Source organism: Macaca nemestrina, chromosome 9 (assembly GCF_043159975.1).
Source record: "Macaca nemestrina isolate mMacNem1 chromosome 9, mMacNem.hap1, whole genome shotgun sequence".
Taxonomy (NCBI): Eukaryota; Metazoa; Chordata; class Mammalia; order Primates; family Cercopithecidae; genus Macaca; species Macaca nemestrina.
In genome coordinates this window covers 10,081,849-10,108,496 of record NC_092133.1, presented here as the reverse complement: position 1 = coordinate 10,108,496, position 26,648 = coordinate 10,081,849, and positions in this window count along the sequence as shown.

Genomic DNA, 26,648 nt, shown 5'->3' with positions numbered 1-26,648 from the left:
ACAAAAAGAATAAAACGAGGAGGAACACAGCTAACAAGGGAAGGTCTCTACAAGAAGAACTAAGCGTGCCTTGATGGGAGAGCATATCAGCTATGGAATATTCATATGACTGGATCACACACAGCAGCTAAAATGAATGGAGTTGCATGTCAGGATATGGATGAATCTCAAAAATGTAATGTTGAACAGCAACCAAAAGCTATAATTATTTATTATATCACTTTAACAAATAACATTTCCGGATAACGTTTCCTTCGGCTGATGGCACAAAGATGCTTGGCTTCTAGGTGGTGTGACTCAGGGCCCAGGCATGTGGCTGCACATCCAGTCTTGCTGCATCTTACCAGTGTGTCCCTTGGAGACAGGATGCCACCCAGCAGTGTGCCCACTCTCTTAGGAGTGAAGTGAACACAGCAGCGTGGGAAGTGGGCACTTCTGGGGGAGAAGAAAGTTCATGGAGAAATTTCCCTTAGGAGACTCATAGAGAAGCCTCCGGAAGAAAGTTTTAATCACCCGGAGCTACCACCTGTGTTCTGCAGGCAGAGAAATGAAGGCTTGGGGAGGAGAAGGACCTCCCAGCATTCAAGTTTGTGGGTTGTCAGGTCTGTGAGCAGCATGGGTGGATGCTCATCACCAGGCAAGGTGGTCAAGTTCTGTGACGTATTCTGTGCCCTGTGAGCGGAGGAGCTCCTTACTGTAAACAAGGCAAAGTCAGCAATGTGACAGCTGTCTCTGCAGGGTAAGGAGCTGGGGGTGAGTTCTCTCCTTACCACAGGGCTGGGGTATTCAGCAAAGAGTCCAGAAGATAGGGCACCCTTGAGCTAAGGAGTTTGTCAGGAGAGGAAGGCAGAGGAGGAAGAGGAGGGTGCAGCGTGCCAGGTAGAGGGAACCAGATGAGCATGACCTGGAGGCAGGAAGCTGTCTGCACATCCATCTCGAGATGAGGAGGGTATAAGGAGGAGGGCAAGGAAGGACAGCAGAGTCAGGACTTTGGTGTCCCATCACTGTCCCCTCACGAAGTCACAGAGGGCAGAGAGAGTCCTGGGTGTGTCTTTGCCTCCCTAGAGTTTGGAAGGGGGGGTGGGGAGCCTGATCCCTGATTGTCAATGGGGCAGGGACATCTGTCATCCAGGCCTTACCACAGCTTACCCTTTCTTTGATCCCACAGATCTGGGTATGACAGCCAGGGGACCCTGCAGAAATGGTGGAGTTCCACTGGAGTGGGGCTCGTGGGCGTCAGACAAACAACCTGAAAACACAGCTCAGGGTGAGGAGTCTGTGTCGCCTGCTGCCCACTCAAGGAAGGTGTTTCAAACCCAGACTGATCAAGCAGCAGAAACTGCAAGGTCTCCCTGAGGGATCACAGGAAGGTGCCAGGCTGGCAAGGGGCACCTGAAGAGATATTTTCACCTCAGATGGCAGAATCTGGAAGAACATGACAGGAAAATCTCAGAGGAAGCAAATGCCACACGGTTTTGTCTCAAAAGCGCCCACAGTTTCTCTGGACCTTAGGAATTCCGGGGGCCATTGACCAACAGGGCTTGGCTCAGTTGTCCCTGGCTCAGTCATGATGACATCTGGCTGAACCCCATCCACTAACCCCGCTCTGTGTCAACCCTGTCAAGCCTGGGTGCATGGGTGGGCTCCAAATGGGCTGACTCTGCCCTTCCGCTAAGAAGCCCAAGAACTAAGTTGGTTCCCCACCGTTGACATTTAACTGGAGTTTCAGTGAGTTGACAGTCAGATGTGCCAAATGGACCAGAGTTTCCGAGAGTAAATGTATAACTGATAGGGGCTTCTTGGTAGATTCTTCAGAGCCACAAAAAAGGTCAGTTATGACAGCTCAGCCCTGGTATTTCCCCAAACAGGAAGGCATTCAATAGTTTCTTCCTTGATCTATGGGTCTCAAGCTTGCAGTCCACCACCGGTCCACCAACACTCCTCAGGCTAGAACAACAGTACCAACTGCTCATGGTGACAGTCCCCCTCAACAAGGAGGAGATGGGGATTGGAGGGGGATGGGGAGAGTGAACAGGGAGGAGGGGCACATTCTGGTGGGTCTTCAGTGCCCTAAAGCCCCCTTTCTGCAACCTTGCTTTTGCAAGTGAAGCTATGAGGGAATGGACACTCCTTGCCCTTGAACCCTGGGTTTTCTCTGCGTATCCTCCCCCCATTGAGATGACACAATTATCTCCATTTTACAGATGAACACACTGTGGTCCAGAGAGTTGGTATGGCTTGGCCAAAGTCACACAGTAAGTGAGTAGTGGAGCTGCTTTCACACCCTTGTGGATTGAAATCCAAAGCTCTTTCTACCCCTACTGGCAGCACCTACATCACATACAAAGTGGATGTTGCATCAATCTAGTGATGAGTGCAAGGAAGTGCCCGTGCCAGTCACCCTCAAAGGGGCTTACAGCACATCTTAAAAGAGAGGAGAAGTAATCGCAATTGCGTGTTATGGTGCATCCAAGTCCCCACATAAAATTGTATGGGATAAGGGATAAGGGATAGACATGGTGCCCACCTCAGTATTTAGGGAGGGGTAGATGGCAGTTAGGGAAGGCCAGTGCCACTCCTGTATTTGTCATGCTTAGCTAGGTTTCCCTCTAGGCTAGGGATCAGCTCCCATATGTGTCTGTGTTCCTGGCACCCTTTTATAGTGCCTGGCACAGAGCAGGTGTTCAGGGGGCATCAGGTGAAGTAGGGAACGTACAAATGTCTTGGGGGAAGGGAAGCACTCCCATTTAATTGACTGAGAAGGCTTTTACTATAATGATTTGTGGCTTCTTTGCAAAGTGGAAATACTACTACTACTACTACTACTACTACTATGTTTCTGATCTTTGTGACCCAAAGGAGACCAAAAAAGAAGAAGAAGAAGAAGAAGAAGAAGAAGAAGAAGAAGAAGAAGAAGAAGAAGAAGAAGAAGGAGAAGGAGAAGGAGAAGGAGAAGGAGAAGGAGAAGGAGAAGGAGAAGGAGAAGGAGAAGGAGAAGGAGAAGGAGAAGGAGAAGGAGAAGGAGAAGGAGAAGGAGAAGGAGAAGGAGAAGGAGAAGGAGAAGGAGAAGGAGAAGAAGAAGAAGAAGAAGAAGAAGAAGAAGAAGAAGAAGAAGAAGAAGAAGAAGAAGAAGAAGAAGAAGAAGAAGAAGAAAGTATTGTCACTGTTGTTCGGGCTCTTCAAGATTAGTCACCCAGCAGATATGCTGACTCCAGGTGACCTCTACCTGTAGCATAGCCCCCAACAGGAGATTCCCATGCTTGGCATTAATACCTGCCAGGTGAATAAGCTGGGCTGAGTTTCATGTGTTTTCAGAGCACCTCTAGATTGAATTAATTTCAAAAGATGTGCAGGGCAGAGGATAGCCTTGGTGAAGACCATCACTCTTTAAACGTTTATATCTTGTCTGCCCAATTAGACTCCTTGAGAGAAGAGGCTGTGTCTTGTTTTCTATACAGTCTATTGGTACCAAGCAGGACCTGCCATAGTTGTTGGTAACTGAGTGGCATTCACCAACCTCTGCTTGGCAGTTCCATGTAGGCACACAGGCATTGACTTCATTTATTCATTCATTTATTCAAGGATTCCATTACTGTAAACTGATCATCTGCTCTGTTCCAGGCACTGAGGATGTAAAAATGAACATGCCATAACTTAGTCTTCGAGGTGCGCAGCTCAGCAAAGGATGTGGAGGTATACACAAACATCTTAGGTACAAGCGTCAGAGCTTCCAGAGCGGGATGCTCAGTGTGATGCAGCCCAGAGAAGGGGTTCTGGGAGGACAGTCCAAGGCTGAGGGGCTGCAGGAGGCTTTAAAATCAAAGTAGCATTGGAGTTGGGTCTGGAAAGATGGCCAAGGCCAGGAAGGACAAGACTTGCAGAATTATGGAGATGTAAGAATGCTAGCTAGTGATCAAGTGATTTCAGGGAGCAGAACACAGGGTGCCGAGGTTGAAGTTGATGGGGCTGGATGGGGAGATGAGGTCGGGTCTTGGGCTATTGGGTGGAGTTTGGAAAATGGGTAGGGGGAGGAAGAAAAGTAGTAAAGATTTAAGGCTATAGTAGTAAAGATTTAATCCAATGGTGGAGTGGGCAGCAGTCAGGAATAGGAGGAAGCAGCATAAAGGAAGGTGATCAGGACAGTATCACACACACCCAGGCTTGTGACGATGAAGTTCTGAACCAGGGCAGTGATGCTAGGCTGGCCGAAAAGGTGTTCTGGTCAGCTATGGCCAAGAGGCCACACTGAAGGGTGACACTCAGCTCTTCGACTCTCTTGGCCTCTTTAACTACAGACTTAGGCTGGGTCAGCTTGACCTCAAACTACATTAACTTAAAATATCAAAATTGCAATCATTTACTTAGATGAATGAGCAGCTTTGGAAGTGCAGAAGCTTGAACTGTGGGTTGACTTTGCAGCAGGTTGGCCCCATAATGGGTGACTAATTGAGCCGGTTACTCATTGCTGAAAGGGTTTGAGAAAAAATGATAACCGGCAATTTGAGGAATACTTGAGAGTTTTTCTCACAGTGTGACACTGACTGGATGAATTTTAAAACTTCACTAACGTCCAATAGTCTATGATTCTAATGTCCAGACAGATGGTCAAAGGAGAACCCTGTCTTTAATGGGTTCATGCTCCAAAGACTAACTTACAGCTATAGGGCAGAGTTGGGTTTCTAAATCCAGTTGGGTCTGTGTGCTATGACTGCACATGAAAAGATTCCAAGTGAAAACCAGTGCTGCTGGTGACTCATCTTACTGAAGTATCTTTCTAAGCTACAGGAGCTCAAGGAGGTGACCTACAATCACTCCACAGAAGGAGACGCTGGGCAGGGGGAGAATCTGCTGAGGTCCCCGCCCGTTCTCTCTGTGCCACTTTTGACAGACTCTTGCTTCTGTTCACATCCTCTATGTGTCATCCATTTCTAAAATGAGGAAGGAAGTCCCAGTGGGGCCCGAGGAGTCTGGAACGTCACAGTCCCATGTGGGTCAGGGCTGTTCTCTTGGATAAACTGGGAGATGCCTCCTCTACACATATGGAAGAGGCTGTGCGTCACTGGAGTAGAAAACCACCTAGACACAAGTATCAAGATCTCTCCGTGCTGGAGGCAAGGTTGGCTTGCATTGGGTTCCACGTTTTCTGGCCCCCGCAATATGACTAAGGATAGAGCAGAAATGTCAAGATTTATTCAGGCCAGCCATCTTGCCTTTCGTTCTTTCCTTCCCAGGGCCCCTGCTCACATCAAACTGGGCCTCTTGCTGTCCTCCTACACCCTTAGCACCTCCCAGCCTCCAACACCTGACTCCTTTTGCATTGCAATTTCTCATTTCCTAATTCAATAACTTCTCTGTGCAATAATCTGCATACTCTGAGTGCATCCCTTTCCCCTAACACACCCAGAACTTCATGCTGTGTCCTTCCTCATACTGAGCCCTCACTCCCGTCCCCATTTCATACTGTTGAATTCTTGCCCCTCCTTCAAGGCCTGCTGGAATGCCACCTCTTCCATAAAGTCTTCGCTTAATCCACAGTTGAAATAAAAGTTCGTTTGAGGCCCTTATAACATGTTGTACCTATAACGATGTGATGATCTCTCTCTGCCCGTATTACAGCGACTTAGGTAAATGTCCCATATCAACACCACAAGCTCCTTAAGATCATGAACTGCACCTTATCCTAACTGGTATCTCTAGCTCCAGCCATGGTGCCAAGTATACAGAAGGTGCTCCAATAAGGATTATGGAAATATGGATCATGATTTCTAAAATCCCCACCATGTACACATGCCTCAGATCCCTTAGGAGACTGGAACATTTTATTCAAGACGTGTATTACCTGTGGACAGCTCTCTCCAAAGCTACAATGAATTTGTCAATATGATCATGAACAGTCTGAATTATTTATATACAAGCATGGGCTTAAAAGTTTCTTTAAAAATATTATCCAAATGCATCATATCCTTTCAGTTTATGAAAAATTTATTTTTCTTTTTATGCCATGAAAAATCCATTTAAAGACAACACATACTCTAATGAAATAAATAGAGCAGAAAGGTCTCTGTGAACACCTTTGGGCTGGTACTAGCTCTGTGTAAACTTCAACCCACATGCTCTGGGCCTTGTGTCTCTAAACACAAAAACAAACAGCCTAATGAAAATGGAGACCATCCATCAATTGTCTGCACGCAGAGAATTTGCCCAAGTATTTGAAAATGTAATTGGCTAAATGTTTACAGGTCTAATGAAGTGTTTTCCATCCCAATGTAATGGCAATATTGGGCACCAATCAAACATTTGAGGAGGCCAAACGGTGCACAAAGTCAGTATTTCAGTATTTTTCCCTGGCATTAAAAATTGATAATAACTGAAAATTGGGGGAGGAAAAAGAAGCATTTGTCTGTATCAGACAAAGAATAGCATCAGACCGTTCAGTTGACCACAGAAAAATGGAAGAGGAAGGATGTTTGAAATAGTTTCCTTATCATCTTCGCCTGCAAGTCAGAAGTCTTCTCCCCTGCTTTATTTCGCATATTCTCAGTCCCAAAGCCTGGATGCCTCCCCCAGGGTGTGTGAGGAGCACCCACATGGGAACCTTCCAGGGATGCAGCATCCTCAGCTCCCTGGCGTTGCAGCCTTCCTCTTGCTGTCTAAGGAGCCTGCGTTAGGATGCTGTTACCAGCCGGGGCAGAGGCCAGTGTCCTTGCATGAGACTTTGTCACCGTGATTTGAGCCTTCTGTGGGGCTTCACATGTCAGTCGAGAGGGAGAGAGTGACATTTTCAGAATCCAAGGTGATCCCTCCCTCATTTCTCCTGACAGGTTCCTCTTAGAAGCAAAAGCCGAGTTCCCATTCCTTTAGAAGAGACTGGGCCCACGCAAAACTCAGGGATCAAGTTGTTGGATTTTTTACCCCTAATGAGAGAAGTTTCAGCTGCTTTAACAGTCAGTTTCTACAAACTTACTTGGGTTCACCATCCATCCACCCCCTTCCGCCTTCTGACGGCAGGGATACACAATGGATCATCATTGACTATGATAAAGTTTTCCCTGATCTCTAGTCTGACATCAGGCTCTGACACTGACCTTCCTTAAATGAAGCCCCTGGATCAGATGCCTTCCAAAGCTGCAGAAATGGAAGCCTGTGGAAAGTTCTCTTGGGGAACGTAGAATGCAACAGCCATTGAAGTGGCTGGGTGTGGCAGACCAAAGCCTTCTGAAGAAAAGGAAGAAGTGATACCATTGCAATCCACTAGCAGGCCTTCCACTTAAGGAGGGAAATGAGAGCTGTGTGGAGATTTCTCTCAGCCGGTGTGTCTGCTGTGCTTATGCAGGTTGGTACAAAGTAGAACCAAGCTTTGAAACTGGTGATGCTGGAAAGACCCTTGCCCTCAGATCTTATTGGAAAATCAGCTCTTCTCTAAAAGGAGCAGGAGGCAGGGACTGCAACAAACTCCGCTGAGGGGTCAGGGCTGACAGGGCTTTGTGATGGATTCCAGTCTCTATGACTCACTCATTGTAAATTGGCAAGTAACTCCAATGGTCAAATAGACAGCATTGCTGTTTGGGAGCAGCAGGACAAAGAGGCAAGCCTGGGGCTTTTGAGTCATTTTATCTAAAAAGGAATCCCAGCTGGTCCTTCACCTGTGGCGTGACCTTGGGCAGAGATTTCCTCTCTCCCAGCCTTAGTTTCCTCATCAGCAAAATGAGATGCTAATAACCATCTTGCAGAGTTGTGGAAAGGATGAAATGCAAAGTACATGGAATCTAGGAAGAGCTTACTTAAAGTTAGATTTTATTCTTCCTTGGCAGAATCTGGGTCAGAACTTGGGCCAGCTCCATGAAGGGTGCAACACTGGGTTTTTTTTCTAAAAGTGCTGCGGACATAGGGACAGCCTAAGTCCATACAATCTGGGAGTGGGGACAGCTGCCAAATGAGGGAAGAGTGGCTTCAGAGGGCTCAGGGTCAAGGGCTGAAATCGGCGTACACATATTTGTAGCCAGAGATGGCAAGGAAGCTATTTCCAACATCCTTTCTATTCCATTTTTCTGTGGCCGACTGAAATGCTTGATTCTATTCTTTGCTAATGCAGACACATGCTTTCTTTTCCCCCCCTGGTTTTCCATTCTTATGTATTTTTAATGCCAGGGAGAAACACTGACTTTGTGCACTGTTTGGCCTCCTCAAATGTCTGATTTGTGCCCAATATTATCATTGCACTTGGGGCAGAAAACCTTTAGTTAGCCCTGTTATTTCATGAACACTTTTTACGTGCCAGCTCAGGTAATGCAATGGTGAATAAGGCAGGTGCTGTGTAGCCTCATGGAATTTACAGGCTAAGGCTAGTCTTGGAAAAATAAAAGGTTACCTCTTAAAGGAAAGTATTGATTTAAGTTATTCTTATTATAATATTATTTAAATATATTCAAATATAAAACTGTATATCAATTCCCTAATTTCGTAGGTAGCTTCTAGAGAACTATAGAAGTAAAGCACATTTACAAAAAATAATTAAAACTACAAAGCAATAACATTCGAATTATTACATTAGTTTAATGTGACATGACAGATGATGCAGTTTTGCTGAAACTTAATGTCGAATTTGGGATTCAAAAGTAGAAAGATATTGCCTCATGTCTAGTTCTATATTTAATTTTGACTTTAATACAATGCATGCACACACAGAATGGGAGAAAATATTTGCAAATCATATCTGATAACGGACTTGTATCTAGAATATATAATGAACTCTTAACGGCTCACAAAGAAAAAGTTAAATAACACAATTTTTAAACAGGAAAATAATTTGAATAGACATTTCTCCAAAGAAGCTATGCAAGTGGCCAAAAAGCACACAAAAAGATGTTCAACATCATTATTCATCAAACACAAATCAAAACCACAATGATATATCATTCTGAACCCATAGAATGGATATAATCCAAAAGTCAGATAACAAGTGCTGGCAAAAAATATGGTGACTTAGAACCATTATACATTCCTGGTAGGAATTTTAAATGGTGTGGTCATTGTGGAAAATAGTTTGGCAGTTTCTGAATGTGTTAAACATAGCATCAACATATGACCCAGAAATTCTACTCTTAGATATATAACCAATATAATTGAAAGCCCACATACATTCACACAAAAACTTGTACACAAATGTTCATAGTAGCAGTAGTCATAGTAGTGAAAACGTAGAAATGTCCTCAGCTGATGAACGAATAAACAAAATATATTGTATTCATACAATGGAATATAACTTGGCAATAAAAAGAAGGAAATACAGATGCATGACACAAGGAATCATGAATGAACCTTGAAAACATTATAAGTGAAAGGAGTTAGTCACAAGAGACCACATGTTGTTTGATTTTATATACAGTGTCCCTTGAACAACATTAGGAGCACCAACCCCCATGCAGTTGAAAGTCCACATTAACTTTTGGCTCCCCCAAAATGTAACTAATAGCCTGCTGTTTACTGGAAGCCTTACCAACAACATAAACAGCTGATTAACTCATATTTGTATGTTATGTGTATTGTATACTGTTTTCGTGTAATAAAGTAAGTTAGAGAAAAGAAAATGCTATTAAGAAAATCATAAGGAAGAGAAAACATAATTCCTAGTCATTAACTAGAAGTGGATCATTAAGTGGAAGTGCATCATCATAAAAGTCTTCATCCTTTTTGTCTTCACATTTATTGGCTGAGGAGGAGGAGGAAGAGGGGTGGTCTTGCTGTCTCAGGGGTGGCAGAGGCAGAAGAGATAGAAGTGGTACAAGGGGAGGAAGGAGAGGCAGGCACACTGGGTATAACTTCTATTGAAAAAAATCTGCTCATAAGTGGACCCACACAGTTCAAGCCAGTGTTGTTCAAGGGTCAACTGTATATGAACTGTTCAGAAATAGGCAAACTCATAGATACAGAAAGATTAGTGATAGCCTAGGCTGCCGGGTGTTAGTTGGGTTGGAAGTTGGAGATGGAGTGGGGATGAGAATAACTAACTGTTAATGGAAATGGGGTTTCTTAATTACAGTAGTAGAGGGGATCCAAAAGCTTACAAAATTAGAGGTGGTGGTGGTTGTACACTCAGTATATTTAGTATATTCAGAGTACTGAATATACTAAAAAAATTGAATTGTATACTTTAAATGGGTGAATTGCATGCTATGTTAATTGTATCTCAATAAAGTTGTTGTAAAGTGCAGATAAAATGCATGCCCAGAATGTTTGAAAAAATAAAGTGTATCCAGTGGCATCAGTTCTGCCAAAGCTCTGTGCTGGATATTCACAGCCTTCATGAAACCGAAACTTTCCACGAACAATCTGCCAATGCCAATATTTTAATGAGGTGTCCTGTCCCTTGATAACTCTAAAAAGCTACTTTATGGCACTGAAGATAGTTAGTGTCGCAGAATTATTTAGGTCCTAATTAAAGAGGTGCCTAATCCAATTATTGCTGGAATTGGAAACGAAACATTTTTTTTTTTCATGATTTACTTACAGTGGTAGCTGCACGTTGGTGCACATAGAGATAAATCCACAGAGTGCACGTGGTTCACTGGCAATATTGTCTCACACTAGGGCTGGAAAGAGCCCAGTTCTTTGTTAAATGGCTTCACTGGTGCCATATGATGTCCTGCTTTTTTTCTTATCCAATCCACCAAACCTTCTATACAGAACACACTGACATGGTTGGTGTTTGCTTGACCCAAATGTGATTGTCAATACATAAGCTGACGTTGACATTCTAGACTAGAAATAGATTATTCAGTGGTCATCCTAGAAATCGTGTGTGTGCATATGTGTGGTTGCCATGCACATATATGTGCACAATTGTCAGAGAGAAATCTCAGGCCTGAACTGAGAAATACAAATTGAAAGGCTATAGAATCAGGGTTTGGGCAGAAGGCAATAAAAATGAGCCACACAGGAGAAAATGGATGTGTGTGCTGGTGGCGAGGTGGGTAGGGATTGGTACAGGATCCGGGACAATAAATTAAGCATTTGGACCACAATGGGCCAAGGTGAGGCACCACAGGTGGAAGGGGGTCAGGCTTTAAAGGCCAGAAACTGTATTTGAAGAGGAGAATTTGAATGATAAAATGTCACCAATCTCTTCTGCTCCTTTAAAAGACCCTGGAGGCAGTTCCTGGTCTTTTTGCTATCCTGCACAAGGATTTGCAGCCATTTTTAGGTAAAGAGAAGAAACCACAGATGCAAAAAGTCTTTGGAAGCTGCCAGTGGTGAGCTGTTCCAGAGACTAGCCAGAGGGGCTGGCCTGCAGCCAAGGCCTGGTGCCTGGGTGTCTTCACATCTTCTTTTGTTCCCGGGGATAGAAGGGAGAGAAATTGACTCAATTAATGGAACCTAGAGCCACTAATGAACAATGTGGATAAGTAAGGACTGAGATGTCAGTCCCTTTCCTAAGCAGCCTCAATGGTGGGGAGGAGCTGGTGAGTTTTCCATGCTGTGTAGCCACATTCGAATCCACAGACTCCTCTTAGCCCCATGCCTTCCAGAGTGAACACACTCTTTGCGAAGTGCAAATCATCCTTGAACAGGAACCCAGGGAGCAAATCCTCTTTTATATCGAGCACATATAAAGGCCTACGTTTTGCTTCCAGAAGGTGGTGCTAACTGCAGATGCTGAGCAATGGGAAGTTCAAGGGTGAGTTTTCATTGGGACTTGGGGAGTGGAGAGCAGCGGCAATGAGGAGAGTTTCCTATCCCAGCAAGTCAGTTTCCTCTGCCCCAGCACCTGGCTCAGGACCTGGCCCACAGTGGGAGGCAGCACCCATGGGCTGGCATGCCTGAGTGATGGGGAGACTGAATACCCACCTGTAGAGGACCCTGGTGTGGACAAGTTCCCAGGATCCTGGGGTCCAGGCACCGCCACCCGTAAACCTGAAAACAGGGGTTAGGCACTTGCCACAGACTCTTAGAAGGGAGAGGTCCTGCACTGACACCCTGGGGTCACATTCTGCACCTTACCAACTGCATGATCTTGGGCAAGTTGCTGAACCTTGTTTTCCATCCATAAAAAGGAGCTTACAATACCTAACGATGACTGTGACAATAAATAAGGAGATGCTGAGTGGCAGTGAACGGCCACTCCCTTCCCCATCCTCACCACCCCCTCCATCCTCCGCCCCAATCTGTGGTTTCCTTCCTGTTCTTCCACTCACGATGGAGTGCTGGTTCCACTCTGTAGCATGATAGTAGGAATCCCTTACTTGAGCATCTGCATATCCACCACCTTATCGGGTCCTTCCCCAAGGGCACGTGGCTCATTATTTCTGTGCAGCTGATGAGTCAACGGAGACTTGGGAATTTAGACCACCTGGCACAGGTTCACTGGCTCTAAGTCAGGTGTCTGTGTCCCCTGCTGCCCCCTGGCGGAAGCGGCTGGTGGAGCCACTGTCGCGCGGAGCTCGCACTTCATCAGCCCTGCAGCCACTGCTTCAGGGCTGACAGCCCACCACCCACGGCCCACACTCTCACCTCCCAGCCTCAGGTATCAAGTGTCTTTCACAAAGGTGACATCGATGTCTCTTGTAAAATAAGCAAAGGGATGCGTAAGTGAGAGCTGGACATGGAAAGGTCACTTTTTGGCCCCAACTCCTTCCATGTTTACCCCCACCCCAGCTCCCTCCATGAAGGTTCTGGAACATCCTTCCAGCCCTTTTCTAAGCATTTACATACATATTCATGTGAACATATTTTAAAATGAATGCTGCCATATAATATATATCATCCGAATTTGATCTCACCACTATGCCCAAAGGAGCCTTCTCAATCAGCTGCTTCACTTTTTTAAAGGATTTTCAGTGCTCTATTGTTGGCTGACCTCTTTTTGTCCAGGTCCTTAATGATGGATTTTAGGTTGCAATAATGTCACAATGACCATCCCTAGACAAGCATTTTTGTGCACATGTGTAGAATTCTGCATTACACTCATTTTACAGGTGAAGAAAGTAAGGTAAGACAAGGTGAAGGGATTTGCCAAAGGTCACCTACTACCCCACGTGGTACGACAGACTGGGTGTTCAGAATCCCCCATCCATGCTCTGTTCTCCAGAGCACAAAGAAGGGAATTGTAGGATTCCCACGGAGGAGTGATTCTCATCCTCATGTGGAATTCTGCACACAGGCCCTTCCTCCCACAGTCGTCCCATGCTTGCAGCTCTGCCTATGCCTTTCTGTGTTTAAAACAGCCTGGGGTTCCCACTGTCTTCAGCACGGAGCCACACCGGGAAGCCTGTGGGCCCCCCTGCCCCTGTCGTGTGCTTCCCGAACTCCTAATCCACTGGGAAGGAGCCAGCCATGCCACATGTTTTCCCGGAGAGCTCTTCCCATTTCTCCACAGTCTTGTTCTGGGACATCCTTTTGCCATTGCCCCCTGGGCCAACTCCCACTCAGCTCTCAGGTCCCCACTGACCCGTCACTCTACCCAGCAAACCCTCCTTAGGCCCCCTCCGCAGACCTTCCATCCTAGACTGTTGTGATTCCCTGCTTACCTGCTCTTCTCAAGCCAGGTTGCGAGCTCTGTGGGAGTAAGGCTGCATCCGCCACCTACCAGCACATCTCCAGTGCTATCAGCCTGATAATGAGTGTGGATGTGGGGAATGAATGAACACATGCATGCATGCCAGAGACACACTGTGCTCCACCTTTGGTGCCCCTGGGATGCTGGAGATATACCAGTAACTTGAGAACACTGACATTTAAACTCAAGACCACCCCCTGTATCCCAGGACGGTCCTGTATGCACAGAATTAGGCCACTTCAGTTGATTGTATTTCTACTGTTGACGTAGCCATAAGGTCTGAATTTCCCTCAATGAAAGGGGAAGAGAGAAAAGAAGGAGGCCAAGGAGGAGCATCAGAGATGCCCTGAGGGGTCACAAGTGAAGATGTCTTCAGACACTGGCATCTCAGTGGTTGTGAATGTCACAGACTTTTTTTGTGAACAGCTTGTGTTTGGGGACCATGAAGTATGAAATACTCATGATGGGCAGGGTGGTGGTGGTGATGATGGCACTTGGGACTCAACAAGGTGGGGAAGGAACAGGGCAAGGAAATGAGACAACATTGTGGTTATACAATGAGCACCTCCCTTCAGCCTCCATTCTAAAAGGACCAGCTCCCAGGAGCATATCCAACTGACAAGACCTGGGAGAGCTCACCTTCTGGCTCATCTACCTGGTGTCGGCTGGTCTTATGAATGTGAGCACAGACAGAACCATTCCGGGGCTTCCTGCTCAGGTGCGTGATGTCTCAGCACCTTCCGCACATGTGTTCATCTGTTATTCCTGCACTCATGCCTTCCTGCGATGCAGTTATTATTATTCCCATGGTACAACTGAACAATGAAAACCGGAATCTGGAGGATGAGCAGTGCACCTACAGGCCCAGGAGCCCCAGCACGGTGGCTCTGACTCCAGGGTTCCAACTCTGCCTGCAAGGCATTGCTGCTGGATCTCCGGGGTGCACAGACTTAGTCAGAGCCACAAATGAGATCTGTGTTTCTCTCTCCCTGCCTTCTTATCCAGCCTTCTTGCTTCTTTTCTGCTGCATTCTATGCCAAGCCTCTCCTTCAGAACAGACCCCATGAGTAATTGTTCCTAGGAACATACAGTCTCCCGGGAAGAGACCCCTGCTGGCCTGTGGAAGGGTCTGTGCAGCTAAAGCAGATTGAACGCTCGGGGACTGGAATATGTTTTATTTTGAGGCAGGTGGTTGAGGCAGAGTAATCCCTAAAATTAGAGAAATGTGTAAAACGTATGCTTTAGATTTTCTTTGAAGATTATTTACCAGAGACTGGTATACCTCTCAGGCCCCAGTTTGCAGCCCAGCTCAGCATCTTCCCAGGAAATTTGCAATGAGTTTCAGGTCCTTCACAGGTGGCTCCAATGTTAGAGTAATTCAGAGATTCCTCCAAATTCCAGAAAAGGCCAGATGGGAGCATCCAACCCACAGGGGAAGGAATCAGAAGACAGAGACAGGCTTTCCACTGTTCACAGGGGGAGGCGCCCAAGTCCAAAGAGAGACACAATTAAAGGAGAAATCAGTGAACTCATGCATGTCGGTTACAGGGAAAAAAATGGTTACAGAAAATTCAGGGGAGAGGGGAATTAGTTAATGCCACCATGAGAAAGCAGCTGGAAAAAGGCTGGGTGCGGTGGCTCATGCCTGTAATCCCAGCACTTTGGGAGGCCGGGGCGGGTGGATCATTTGAAGTCAAGAATTTGAGACCAGCCTGACCAACATGGTGAAATCCCATCTCTACTAAAAATGCGAAATCAGCTAGGCGTGGGGGCACACACCTGTGATCCCAGCTGAAGTGGTAGAATTGCTTGAACCCAGGAAGCAGAGGCTGTAGTGAGCTGACATCATGCCATCGCACTCCAGCCTAGGCAACAAGAGTGAAACTCTGTCTCAAGAAAAAAGAAAAAGAAAGGAAAGAAAGAAAGAAAGAAAGAAAGAAAGAAGGAAGGAAGGAAGGAAGGAAGGAAGGAAGGAAGGAAGGAAGGAAGGAAGGAAGGAAAAAGAAAGAAAGAAAGTAGCTGGACAAATCCAGCCAGTGGATTTGTCTGTAGACACTGGCCTGGTCTCTTCATCAAGCTTGTATCAGTTAATTGGGACATTGCTGAGCTCAAAGGGACCTAAGGGCATAAAAACATGATCTGAGTGGTCCTGCATCAAATGCTGCTTTGGGAAAGTCAGCTCTAGAAGACATTGTTGGGTCAATCAGGAAAATCAGAATATGGTCTGGGTACTAGATAGCATTAAAATGTTCCAAACAGACAGCATAGTGGAGATCAATTACTGAAAAAATCAGATTATAAAACATTATGTGCAGAATGATCTCATTTGGTGAAGTAAAAAGGGAACGATATGTGTACTGAGGTGTTAAAAGTAGAAATTTCTGGGTGGTAGGAATGTGATAATTTTCCTTTTTATTTTTGTTTGACTGTATTTTCCATTTTTTACAGTGCACACGTGGAGCTTCTGGAACAATGAAAGATTATTTAAAATTTATAAACCAAAGAATTTGGGCAATATTAGTAAGTGAGCATGGCAGAAAAGGGTTCACAAGCCAAGGCAAGTGTTCCCGGAAACTAATAAGAAAGCCAAGGCAGGAATGGAACCGCGGGCGTGGGAGGCAACTAGAAAATCCACCAACGAGGAAATGTGAAGGACGCGTCTACTTAAAATGCTCAGCCTCATCAGTAATCAAGGAAATGCAAACTAGAAAGAGGAACCAAATTTCTACCCAACACATGAACAAACACTGAGAAGAAAAGGAAGATCCTGCCCTGAGGATGGTGACAGGGGGCGCCGATGGGCACACTCACTGGCACCGCTGCCGTGGAAGGTCACTTGGCAATGAACACCAAGACCCTTCAAGTTGTCTGCGCTCAGCAATTCCATCTCTGGGATTCTTTCTTCTAAAAAAAAAGAAACCGTAATATGAAAATGTGATGCTCATTACATTATTTATAATTCTAAAAAATTACAACTCCTCCCACCATCCGACATTTGGAGGATGGTCAAGTAGACTGTGCCAAATCCATTGAACGCAGTACCAGGCAGAGGTGACAGTGTGTCCTGAGAAAGTCGAGATGCACGTGGACTAGTTTTGTGATAACATAAGTAAGTAAAAGAACAATTAACAGTATAGTCCCAACTGAGAAAAATGAATAGTTAAAAAGAAGTATTTAAAAATACAATAAAGAAACACACGGAAACGTTCACACCATTGGGTTGTGGAGGTGGAATTACATTTCTCTATTTCCAAATGTTGACAAATGCCTATTACTTTTATAATGAGGAGGTAGAAAAGAATAGAAGGCTGACCGTAAAGTATTTTGGGGTTTGGTAAAGTTGTGAAAGTTTTAGACATGTAGAAAGATCAACTTAGCCAGGGCCATAAATGGCAGGTGCCAATAGGCTAAGCAATTCTTATGGATGCTTGGGAGCTGGTAGGAGCCCCCATCTCCCAGGAAGGGCATATGAGTGACAAAGGGGAAGGAGGCCTGGCCAAAGGCAAGACCCAGGCCGGAAAGTGGGACTTTGGCAGAGGCTGGGAAGTAGCCTCAGGGAGGTGAAGATAAGAGCCAGACCATAGTAAGCTCCATCCCAGAAGCAAAGCCACACAGCACAGAGTAGGACCAAGGACACTGTGCCACCTGCTCAGCAGGTTGCCAGGGATTGCAGAGGCTGCTCAGTATGCAGGACTGAATGGCAAGGCTGTGCCTGCTGGCCTGCTTCAGACCCTGGGCCCCCCTCTTCCTGCCCCCGACATATTCCACCTCTGTCACTTCCTGGTCCTGTGGCTTTGGGCAAGGTGTTTGTACCTGTCTGTGCCAGTTGCTCCTCTGTAAGCTGGTGCATTCATTTCCTAGGGCTGCCATAATATATCAGCACCTGACTAGGGAGTTTGAAACATCAGACACTGATTCTCTAACAAAGGAGGTTTGGGCTTCCTTTGAAGGTAAATTAATAAGACTTGAGATTCGCACGTCTCTGGCTATCAGACCAATGAAAACAGCATGGAGAAGAAAGCTGACATGGAGTAAGAGGAAGGGGTGAGTGGTGGGGAAAGAAGGTGTCAGAGAGGGTGCGTTCCAGCACCAGCTTCCAGACATCTGCAGGTCCAGATGCTCCTGGCTCAAGGGTGCATGAAACCCACGAACTCTCTTCTGCCTGAAGTAGTTAAAATTGGGCTTCTGTCCATTACAAACACAAATGTCCTTACTAAAATAACTGGCTATGTACTTGGGACTTGGATGTAGTCCCCGTCCTCTTGGGACAGTTTTTCTAGGGAAAGGAGAAAATTGAACAAATAATTCCTACTGTAGAGAGAGTTATAAACAAGAAAGACATCAGGGACAGTGTGGTCTGATGCTACTGCTGTGGGTTTTAGTTTGCTCCCTTGTTCCTCGAGGGAAGAAAACAAAGAGGGGTGTGTGTGTGTGTGTGTGTGTGTGTGTGTGTGTGTGTGTGATTAAACACAAAAACAGCATCCTGTCTGCCCTAGCTGAATATTCAGAAATAGTCAATCTTCAAAAACGGAAGTGTTTGCCCAGGGTTTTATTTCTCAGGTGTTGGTGGGTGACTGGTGTTCTCACATCCAACTTGTTTGTCAACTCCTCGGGATGTTTCTAACCGTATTTCACAGGGGAAAAGACTGGCTAGCGGAGATGTCGGAGCCCCCTTCTGATTGGAGAGGAGCTCCTGCCTGCAGGGCACCACCATGGAACAGGTTGCCCACGCGGCTGAACATGGTCCTGACAGATGGTCTCCCTTCCAACAGGGGCAGAGAGTGGCTGTTGGCACCATTTGTCTGTAGTTAGTGGTGTCTGTCACCTTGCTGGGGCCTTTCAAAACTTATTTTTGTGGATGTTTTTTGCTCACTCCCAAGTATGAAGCAAGGCTGAGGAATAAGACGTCTGGCCCCTTCGCGCGAAGCACTAGAGATTCTCCCACTGTTTGATCTGCATTTGCGCAAACCCTGCCTTCTATGGAAGATGCCCTCCTGATGGTATAAGTTCAAAGCGTAGCTCATAGCTCAGACATTTCTCTTTCTTCAGCCAACACATCTTTAGCAAGCAGGTACCTACGATTTGCCAGGTACCAGCCTTGGGGGCAAGGCCTGGAGCTTCTTGGTCCTTGTACTTTCTGCAAGACCCAGAGACCTTCCATAGTCTGTTGAGTAAAGGAATGGACAGCACGTGGGATGCCAAACAAATGGGACAGAGCTTTATGATGACTTGGAATTATTAAAAGCTTCTGGTTGCAGAGCTGATGTCCCAAATATTTGATGAGACACTAACTGGGAGATCTCGGGAGACAACAAACACTCTGATGGGGCAAGTTTTTCCCAGGTTTTCCTCTCTTTTCCTGGGTGGATCCCCAAAGCTTCAAACCAGAGAAGCCCCACCCCAGCCGGAACGGGCTTCCTGTTGAAGCTCCATTCCTTCCACTGGAGAAAGCACCGGATTGCCTTGTGGATTTACACAGCAAGCCTTACCCAGCCCAGGGGAGCCATGGCCCTGGGTCTTGGCTGAAGCACAGTTGTGACCCATTGTTAGGGTTTTGAACCCTTTGGGATTCCCATAACTGAAGCTGCAGTGACAGCATAGGGTCAGCACAGAGGGTTATGTAAGATTTCAGGGCCCTGGTGTTGAAGTCTCTTGGCCCTTTCCTTCACTTCCTGCTGTAGGACTGTGCCCCCAGTGATGAGAATTCGAGGTCTGTGCATTGTCAGGAAGTTCTGGAAGCTGCCTTCAAGTCCACCTGGACATGACTGGACAGAACCTGGAGGGAGTGAGTGGAACCTTCCAGGAGCTGCTTGAAGAAGCAGCCAGTAGCAGTGAACCCACATGCTGGCCAATTTGATTCCCTCTTAGAATTGACAAAAGAGGTGGCCCAGCCCAGAGATTGCTTAGCGTGGCCAAGGACATGGGCTTTAGAACTAACAGGCTGGGCGCGGTGGCTCACGCCTGTAATCCCAGCACTTTGGGAGGCCGAGGCGGGCGGATCACCTGAGGTCAGGAGTTCAAGAACAGCCTAGCCAACATGGCGAAACCCCGTCTCTACTAAAAATACAAAAAGTAGCCAGGTGTGGTGGCAGGTGCCTATAATCCCAGCTACTTGGGAGGCTGAGGCAGGAGAATTGCTTGAACCTGGGAGGCGGAGGTTGCAGTGAGCTGAGATAGCGCCATTGCACTCCAGCCTGGGTGACAAGAGCAAGACTCCATCTCAAAAACAAACAAAAAAACCCAAAAAACCTAACAGGCCCTGGTTCTAACAGTCCTGCCCTCTCTTGTTGTAACTCAGGCCGGTTGGCTCATGATGGGCCCCTCATGGGGCTGCGTGACAAGGACGACGACATTGCAGGAGAACCTGCATACACTGGCTGGTACACAGCAGCCTCAGCAACTGGGAGCCACCCCACCCTTTCCTCTCTTGTGATGCTTGTTGACATGGAGGAGAGGGAAGCTGCCTGTGCTCTCCTGAGAGGACCCAGTTTCCTGAAAAAAGCTGGAAGCTGGGGGCTCTGACTGCTGGGTATTTAGGAAGAAGGGATCTTGCAAGGAGCAGGAGATAAGGAGCCCACAGGAAGCCAGAAATTCATCTCAGGGTGAATCTGCCTGGGTTGCAGTGGGGGCAGCTCCTCCCAGGGTACCATCATGGGGACCACCCCTCTGGCTTGCCCTGCAGGCCTGTGGGCATCCTGGAATGAGTCCCTCACTGCGGCCAAAAACCCTTGAGGCTGACCCACCCAGGAAGACACGGGCTCAAAAGGAAGAGAAGCCTCACTTCGGCCTGGCATGGCCTGGCTCACTTCCCTTCCCTCAATAATCACAGTGTCAGCCCTCAAGGATACCACTTGTGGGACTCCTGATTGACCTCCTCTTTGAAGGCAGGGAAGTTACACTCTCTACAAGCAAAATAGAGCTCTTGTTTTTATTTTTATACTTTTAAAAAATAGGAACAAGATTTCACTATGTTGCCTAGGCTGGTCTTGAACTCCTGGGCTCAAGGGATCTTCCTGCCTGGGCCTCCCAAAGTGCTAGGATTACAGGTGTAAGACACCATGTCCAGCCAAAATACAGCTCTTATCCCAGATTTCTCAGGGCCCGTGGGGTTGGGGAGAAGATGGATTGCCTTCCTATGCTGTCTCTCTATTATATAAAGTGGAAATAAGGAAGGATAACACACGGCTGGGGAGCTGGAGGTGGGGATCTGGGTTCTAGGTCCCAGCGCTGTGTGACCTTCACCAGCACCCTCACCTTCACCCAGAGCTTTTGATTTCCAATCTGTAAAATTCGGGGGCTGCAGTAGATTATCCTCAGGGTCCTAGTAGCCTTCCATGGATGTGACTCTGAGGATATGCGCTTGCCTTACTGGGGACTTAGTGAAAGATGATCAAGAGGGGAGACAGCTGGGGGAGCCTTGCAGACATGGTTGAAATCCAGACTTGTGCCTCCCCAGCAAGTTGGGCATGAAATGAAAGATCTCATGCATGTGAGAAAAGACAATGAGTTACCAACAACAACCTGAAGGATCTTGCTACATAAAGCTACAACAAAAGGGTTCTGCTAAAAAATAAAGAAAAGGTTTTATTGACAAACCAGAAATCTTCTTTTGAGGTTTTGTGCTGACTTAGCTGCAGATTTTAGTGCTGGCAAAGATGTTGCAAAGATGAGTCTGATCTCAGGGTACAGAAGGGCTTTGGCAAGAACCCTACTCTCTTGAGCCCACAGGCCCTGTCTCCCTCCCCAAACCTGGCTGGTAAACCTACGTTTTCTTACATGTTGCTAGTGCTTTAGATCAAATTTTCTCAGAAGGTAATGATAGTGGAGTGGGAAGAGTAGACAGAGCATTAAACCCCATCTCTGCCACTTGCTACCTGTGTCACTTAAACTATATTGGTTTTCTCATCTGTGAAATGGGTATAATAATACAAAACTGTCTTCTTTTGCTAGGCAGTTGGTGTTAAAACAATACTTGCAGTGGTCTTACTAATACTTACAAATGTTTTATATTATTAAAGGATGCAAGACTAGAAGGCCAGTATTTGGAAAATCCTGAGTGCAATGCAGGAGTCCCTGGAAGCTGTGGGCTACCTGCCTCTTCATTCAATAGGAGGCCTCAGTCCTGAGCCATTCTTTTGGGTTCTGGATGCTGCTTGGCAATAAGAAGCCCTAGGTGCTGGGCACGGTGGTTCATGCCTGTAATCCCAGCACTTTGGGATGCCAAGGTGGGAGGATCACTTGAGTTCAAGAGTTTGAGACAAGACTGGGCAACATGGTGAAACCCTGCCCCTAAAAAAAAAAAAAAAAAAAAAATTAGCCAGGTGGCCATGTGTACTTCCAGCTACTCAGGAGGCTGAGGTGTGAGAACCACTTGAGCCTGGGAGGCGGAGGTAGCAGTGAGCCAAGATTACATCAGTTCACCAGAGCCAAATCCTGTCAAAAAGGAAAGGAAAAGAAAGGAAAGGGGAAGTGGAAGGGGAAGGGGAAGGGTGAGAGGGAGCGGGACGGGGAGGGGGAGAAGAGGGATGGGAAAGGAAGGGAAGGGAGTGAACAAATAAACAAATAGAAAATAAAATTTACAAAACAATGGTGCATAGGATAACATAAAACCATATTTAGAGATAAAAGGGAGAAGTGTAAGCCTGAAAATGACAAATATTGCTGAGAAGAATTAAAGGAGCTCTAAATAAGTGAAAAGATGTACCATGTTCATGGAATGAAAAACTCAATATTGTTAAAATGGCACGTTTCCCCAAATGTATCTACGAATTCAGTGCCATCCAGTCAAAATATCAGCATGTTTTAAAAATGTTTAAACCAATTATAAAATTTATATGGAAAGTTAGAGAACCTAGAATAATTAAAACAATGTTGAAAAATAAGAATAGAATTGAAGAACTCCAGTAGCCTTATTCTGGCACTTGGAGATCCCACTAAGGGGTCTGATGCTATTTATTTTAAGGTGATTATTTTAAGACTTACTACCAAGAAAATGTAATCAAAACAGGATAGGTTGATGTCAAGATATAAAAAGAGATAAAACACAGTAAAGAGTCCAAAAATAGAATCTCTCTCATAGTCAGTGATTTTTACAAAGCCCCCAAAGTTATTTAATGTAGAAAACATTTGTTCAACAAAAGTTTCTTGAACAACTAGATACCAAATGGAAAAGAAATGAACCTTAACCTTACCTCACCATCATATACAAAAATTCCTTTACTTTGAACGAATCCTTCACCTAAACATGAAAGTTAAAACTATAAAACTTCTAGGAGAAAACATATCTTTGCCAATTTGGGATAAGAACATTTTTCTTAGCAGAACCAAGAATCATAAAGATATAGGTTGGACTTCACAAATATTACAAAGTTCTGCTCATCAAAAGACACCGTTAAGAAAAGAAATATGTAAGCCACAGATTAGGAGAGTATTTAAAACACATATATCTAATAAATTGCTTATATCCAAAATATATTTTAAAACTCAATAATGAAAGATAACCTACTTTAATGCTAGTTGCATCGTAAAATTGTATAGACATTTTGGAAAATTGGCATTTTCTTATAAGGTTAAATATATATGCAGGTATTTACTGAAAAAAAAACTAAAACATATGTATATTTAAAAAGCAGTGGAAGAAGGCCAGGTACAGTGGCTCATGCCTGTAATCCTAGCACTTTGGGAGGCCAAGGTGGGTGGATCACGAGGTCAGAAGTTCAAGACCAGCCTGGCCAACATAGTGAAACCCAGTCTCTACTAAAAATACAAAAATTAGCCAGGTGTGGTGATGGGTGCCTGTAGTTCCAGCTACTTGGGAGGCTGAGGCAAGAAAATCGCTTGAATCCAGGAGGTTGAGGCTGCAGTCATCTAAGATCATGCCATTGCATTCCAACCTGGGTGACGCAGCGAGACTCTGTTTCAAAAAAAAAAAAAAAAAAAAGTAGTGGAAGAGTGTCCAAAAAAGCTTTATTCAGAATGTCCCCAAATTGAATATAATGCAGATGTTCATCAACAGGAAAATAGCTAAAAATCAAAAAACAAAAACAAAAACAAAAAAACAACCCTGTGGTATATTTATACAACAGAGTTCTGCTCAACAAGAGAAAGGAATGAACAACTAAAATACACAACAGCATGGACAAACTTAAAAGATATTATGCTGAGTGAAAGAAGCCTGATGTAAAAGAGCACACACTGTATAGTTCCATTCAGATGAAGTTCTAAAACTTGCAAAATGAATCTACGATGATAGAAAGCAGAACTCTGTAAGGCTAGCTGGGGAAGATGAGATGTGGACTGCCTGGAAAGGGGCATGAGGGGGTTTTCTGGGGTGATAGAAACATTCTGTATCTTAATAGGTGTGTGAGTTACTTAGAAGATGTGTTTATCAAAACTCATCAAACAGTATACTTAGAATTTTTACATTCAAGGTATGTAAACCATACCCTGCTAAGAAAAAATTTCTTATAATACAGAAAAAAACTTGAATCTGCACAGAGGGAAAATACGCCTCTACTCTCAGAGCCATGAAGAGCCAGAACAGAATGACTCCGGTGATCTGACTACTGGACTGCATCACCAACAGGGAAGGTGGGGCTACCAGGAGCAGAAAGGAAGGGGAGGTGGTGTGGGCAGGATCAAGGCTTCTGTTCCCATCTGGCTAGGCCAGGCCCTGTGACACCTCCTGGTGGAACCTCCAAAGTGTCAACACTACAACTGGTTGGAAGGGTGAGCTTCTGAGGCCGACAAGTGATATTTGAGAATGCATAGTCAGGCAACAGTCAGAGAAAGGCACTAGATGAGCTTGGCAATCCTCTTTCTATAACAGGTTCCCTCTAACCTCTCTGCCGTGAGTAAATAGCTTGGTTTTTCCATAAAATGCCCTGAATATTTATGCAAAATAAAGAAATGACCTTTTTTGCTTTCCAAATCTTGCTAAGCCCCTAGGAGAGTTGAGTCACTTAGTGAAAGAGGTGTATGCCTGCCTTGGTTTCCCTGCGTACCTACACCAACTTCCATAAGAAAACATCACTTTGAGGCTACTAACCAGACTTGAGCTTTTTGCTCTTTCTTGCACACACTCAGACACAACCACACAAATGCACTGCCCCTGTCCCCAGCAGACTTACAAGTAGACTTTCTCCCTGAATGCATGTAGAGTGGAGCCTGAAGTGCATAGGCCCCTTATGTGTGATGAGGGCCAAAAGCTGAGCCCAGTGACTGTTCCCAGCCGTGTGGCCAGAGAAGAGTGAATCCTCCTCCACACATCTACCCACACAGACCTCCGAAGCAAAAGTGGTACATGGGCTTCAGCTGCCACTGCAGTGGAAGGGATTTAATTTCAGCTATATGGGGGAAGGAAGGCCCTAAGATGCTTCTGTTTCCTTTTCCTAGCCCATTTCCCCTTATCCAAGTTCCTTGTGTGGCATCTTCAAGGGACCTAAGTTGCCAAGTGAAATCACCTCACCCACCCACCTCATTTCGCAGGTGGAGAATCTGAGTTACAAAAGCAGAAGGAATCGCCCAAATGCATGTGATCAACTAGGGTCACTGACTAGACCAGCATCCCGAACTCCTGGTTTGCAGTTCAGGGTGACGTCTGCTACACGATGCCGGCAGCCCACAGTCTCTTTTCCATCAGAGAAGGGGGTTTATTCCCATTGGAAAGTACTGGAAGGTGGCACCCAGGCTATGGGCTCCCCCAGTGGTCTGCTGGGGGCCCCACAACAGACTGCTTTCCCAGTCCTGGTGTGAGGGCACAATTAAAGCAGCTTCAGAATCACCAGTAAAGAGTGGGTCTCCCCTTTAGTTGTTCACTGAGAACATAGCCACAGAGGTACAGATTATGGACCCCAGGAAGTCCAGGGGAGTCAGATTAAGTCAGGCTGCACATACCACTGAGAGCAGCCTGGTATGTGCTCCGTGACATGTACGTTACAGGAGGATAGACAGAGGAAGTGGAAGGCATAGTTTTGAAATATTCTGGCCGGGCACCATGGCTCATGCCTGTAAACTCAGCACTTTGGGAGGCTGAGGTGGGCAGATCACCTGAGGTCGGGAGTTTGAGACCAGCCTGACCAACATGGAGAAACCTCATCTCCACTAAAATAACAAAATTAGCTGGGTATGGTGGCACATACTTGTCATCCCAGCTACTCGGGAGGCTGACGCAGGAGAATCACTTGAACCTGGGAGGCAGAGGTTGCAGTGAGCCAATCATGCCATTACGCTCCAGCCTGGGCAACAAGAGCAAAACTCCATCTCAAAAAAAAAAAAAAAAAAAATTCTGTATTTCAAAATGATGGGACCATACAGTTCAGTGATTAAAAGCATGGCCTTTGGAATTCAACAGACCTGGATGTTGCCTCTCACTGGATATGTAGCCATGAACCCCACTTTCTGAGCCTATAAATGGAAAGGAACAGTTATCCCAGCATCTACTCAGTGAATGGTACCTGAGGATGGCTTGCTTTGAAGATCTAGTTTCAGAACTCAGGAGACACAGCACCCATAGGCCAGGTCTGGGCCTTCACAGCCAGGGAATATAATTTTTTTATTTCTTTTCTTTTTTGTAGAGTCAGAGTCTCACTCTGTTGCCCAGGCTGGAGTGTAGTGGTAATCACAGCTCACTGCAGCCTCCAACTTCTGAGCTCAAGAGATGCTCCTGCTTCAGCCTCTCCATTAGCTGGGACTACAGGCATGCACCACCACACCTGGTTGTGTTAGTTAGGGTTCTCTAGAGGGGCAGGACTAATAGGATAGATGTATACATGAAAGAGGGTTTATTAAGGAGTATCGACTAACACGATCACAAGGTGAAGTCTCACAATAGGCCATCTGCAATCTGAGGAGCAAGGAAGCCAGTCCAAGTCCCAAAACCTCAAAAGTAGGGAAGCCAATAGTACATCCTTCAGTCTGTGTCCAAAGACCTGAGAGCCCCTGGCAAACCACTGGTGTAAGTCTAAGAATCCAAAAGCTGAAGAACTTGGAGTCTGACATTCAAGGGCAGAAAGCATCCAGCACGGGAGAAAGATGAAGGCCGAAGACTCAGTCAGTCTAGTCCTTCCGTGTTCCTCTGCTTGCCTTTATCCTAGCC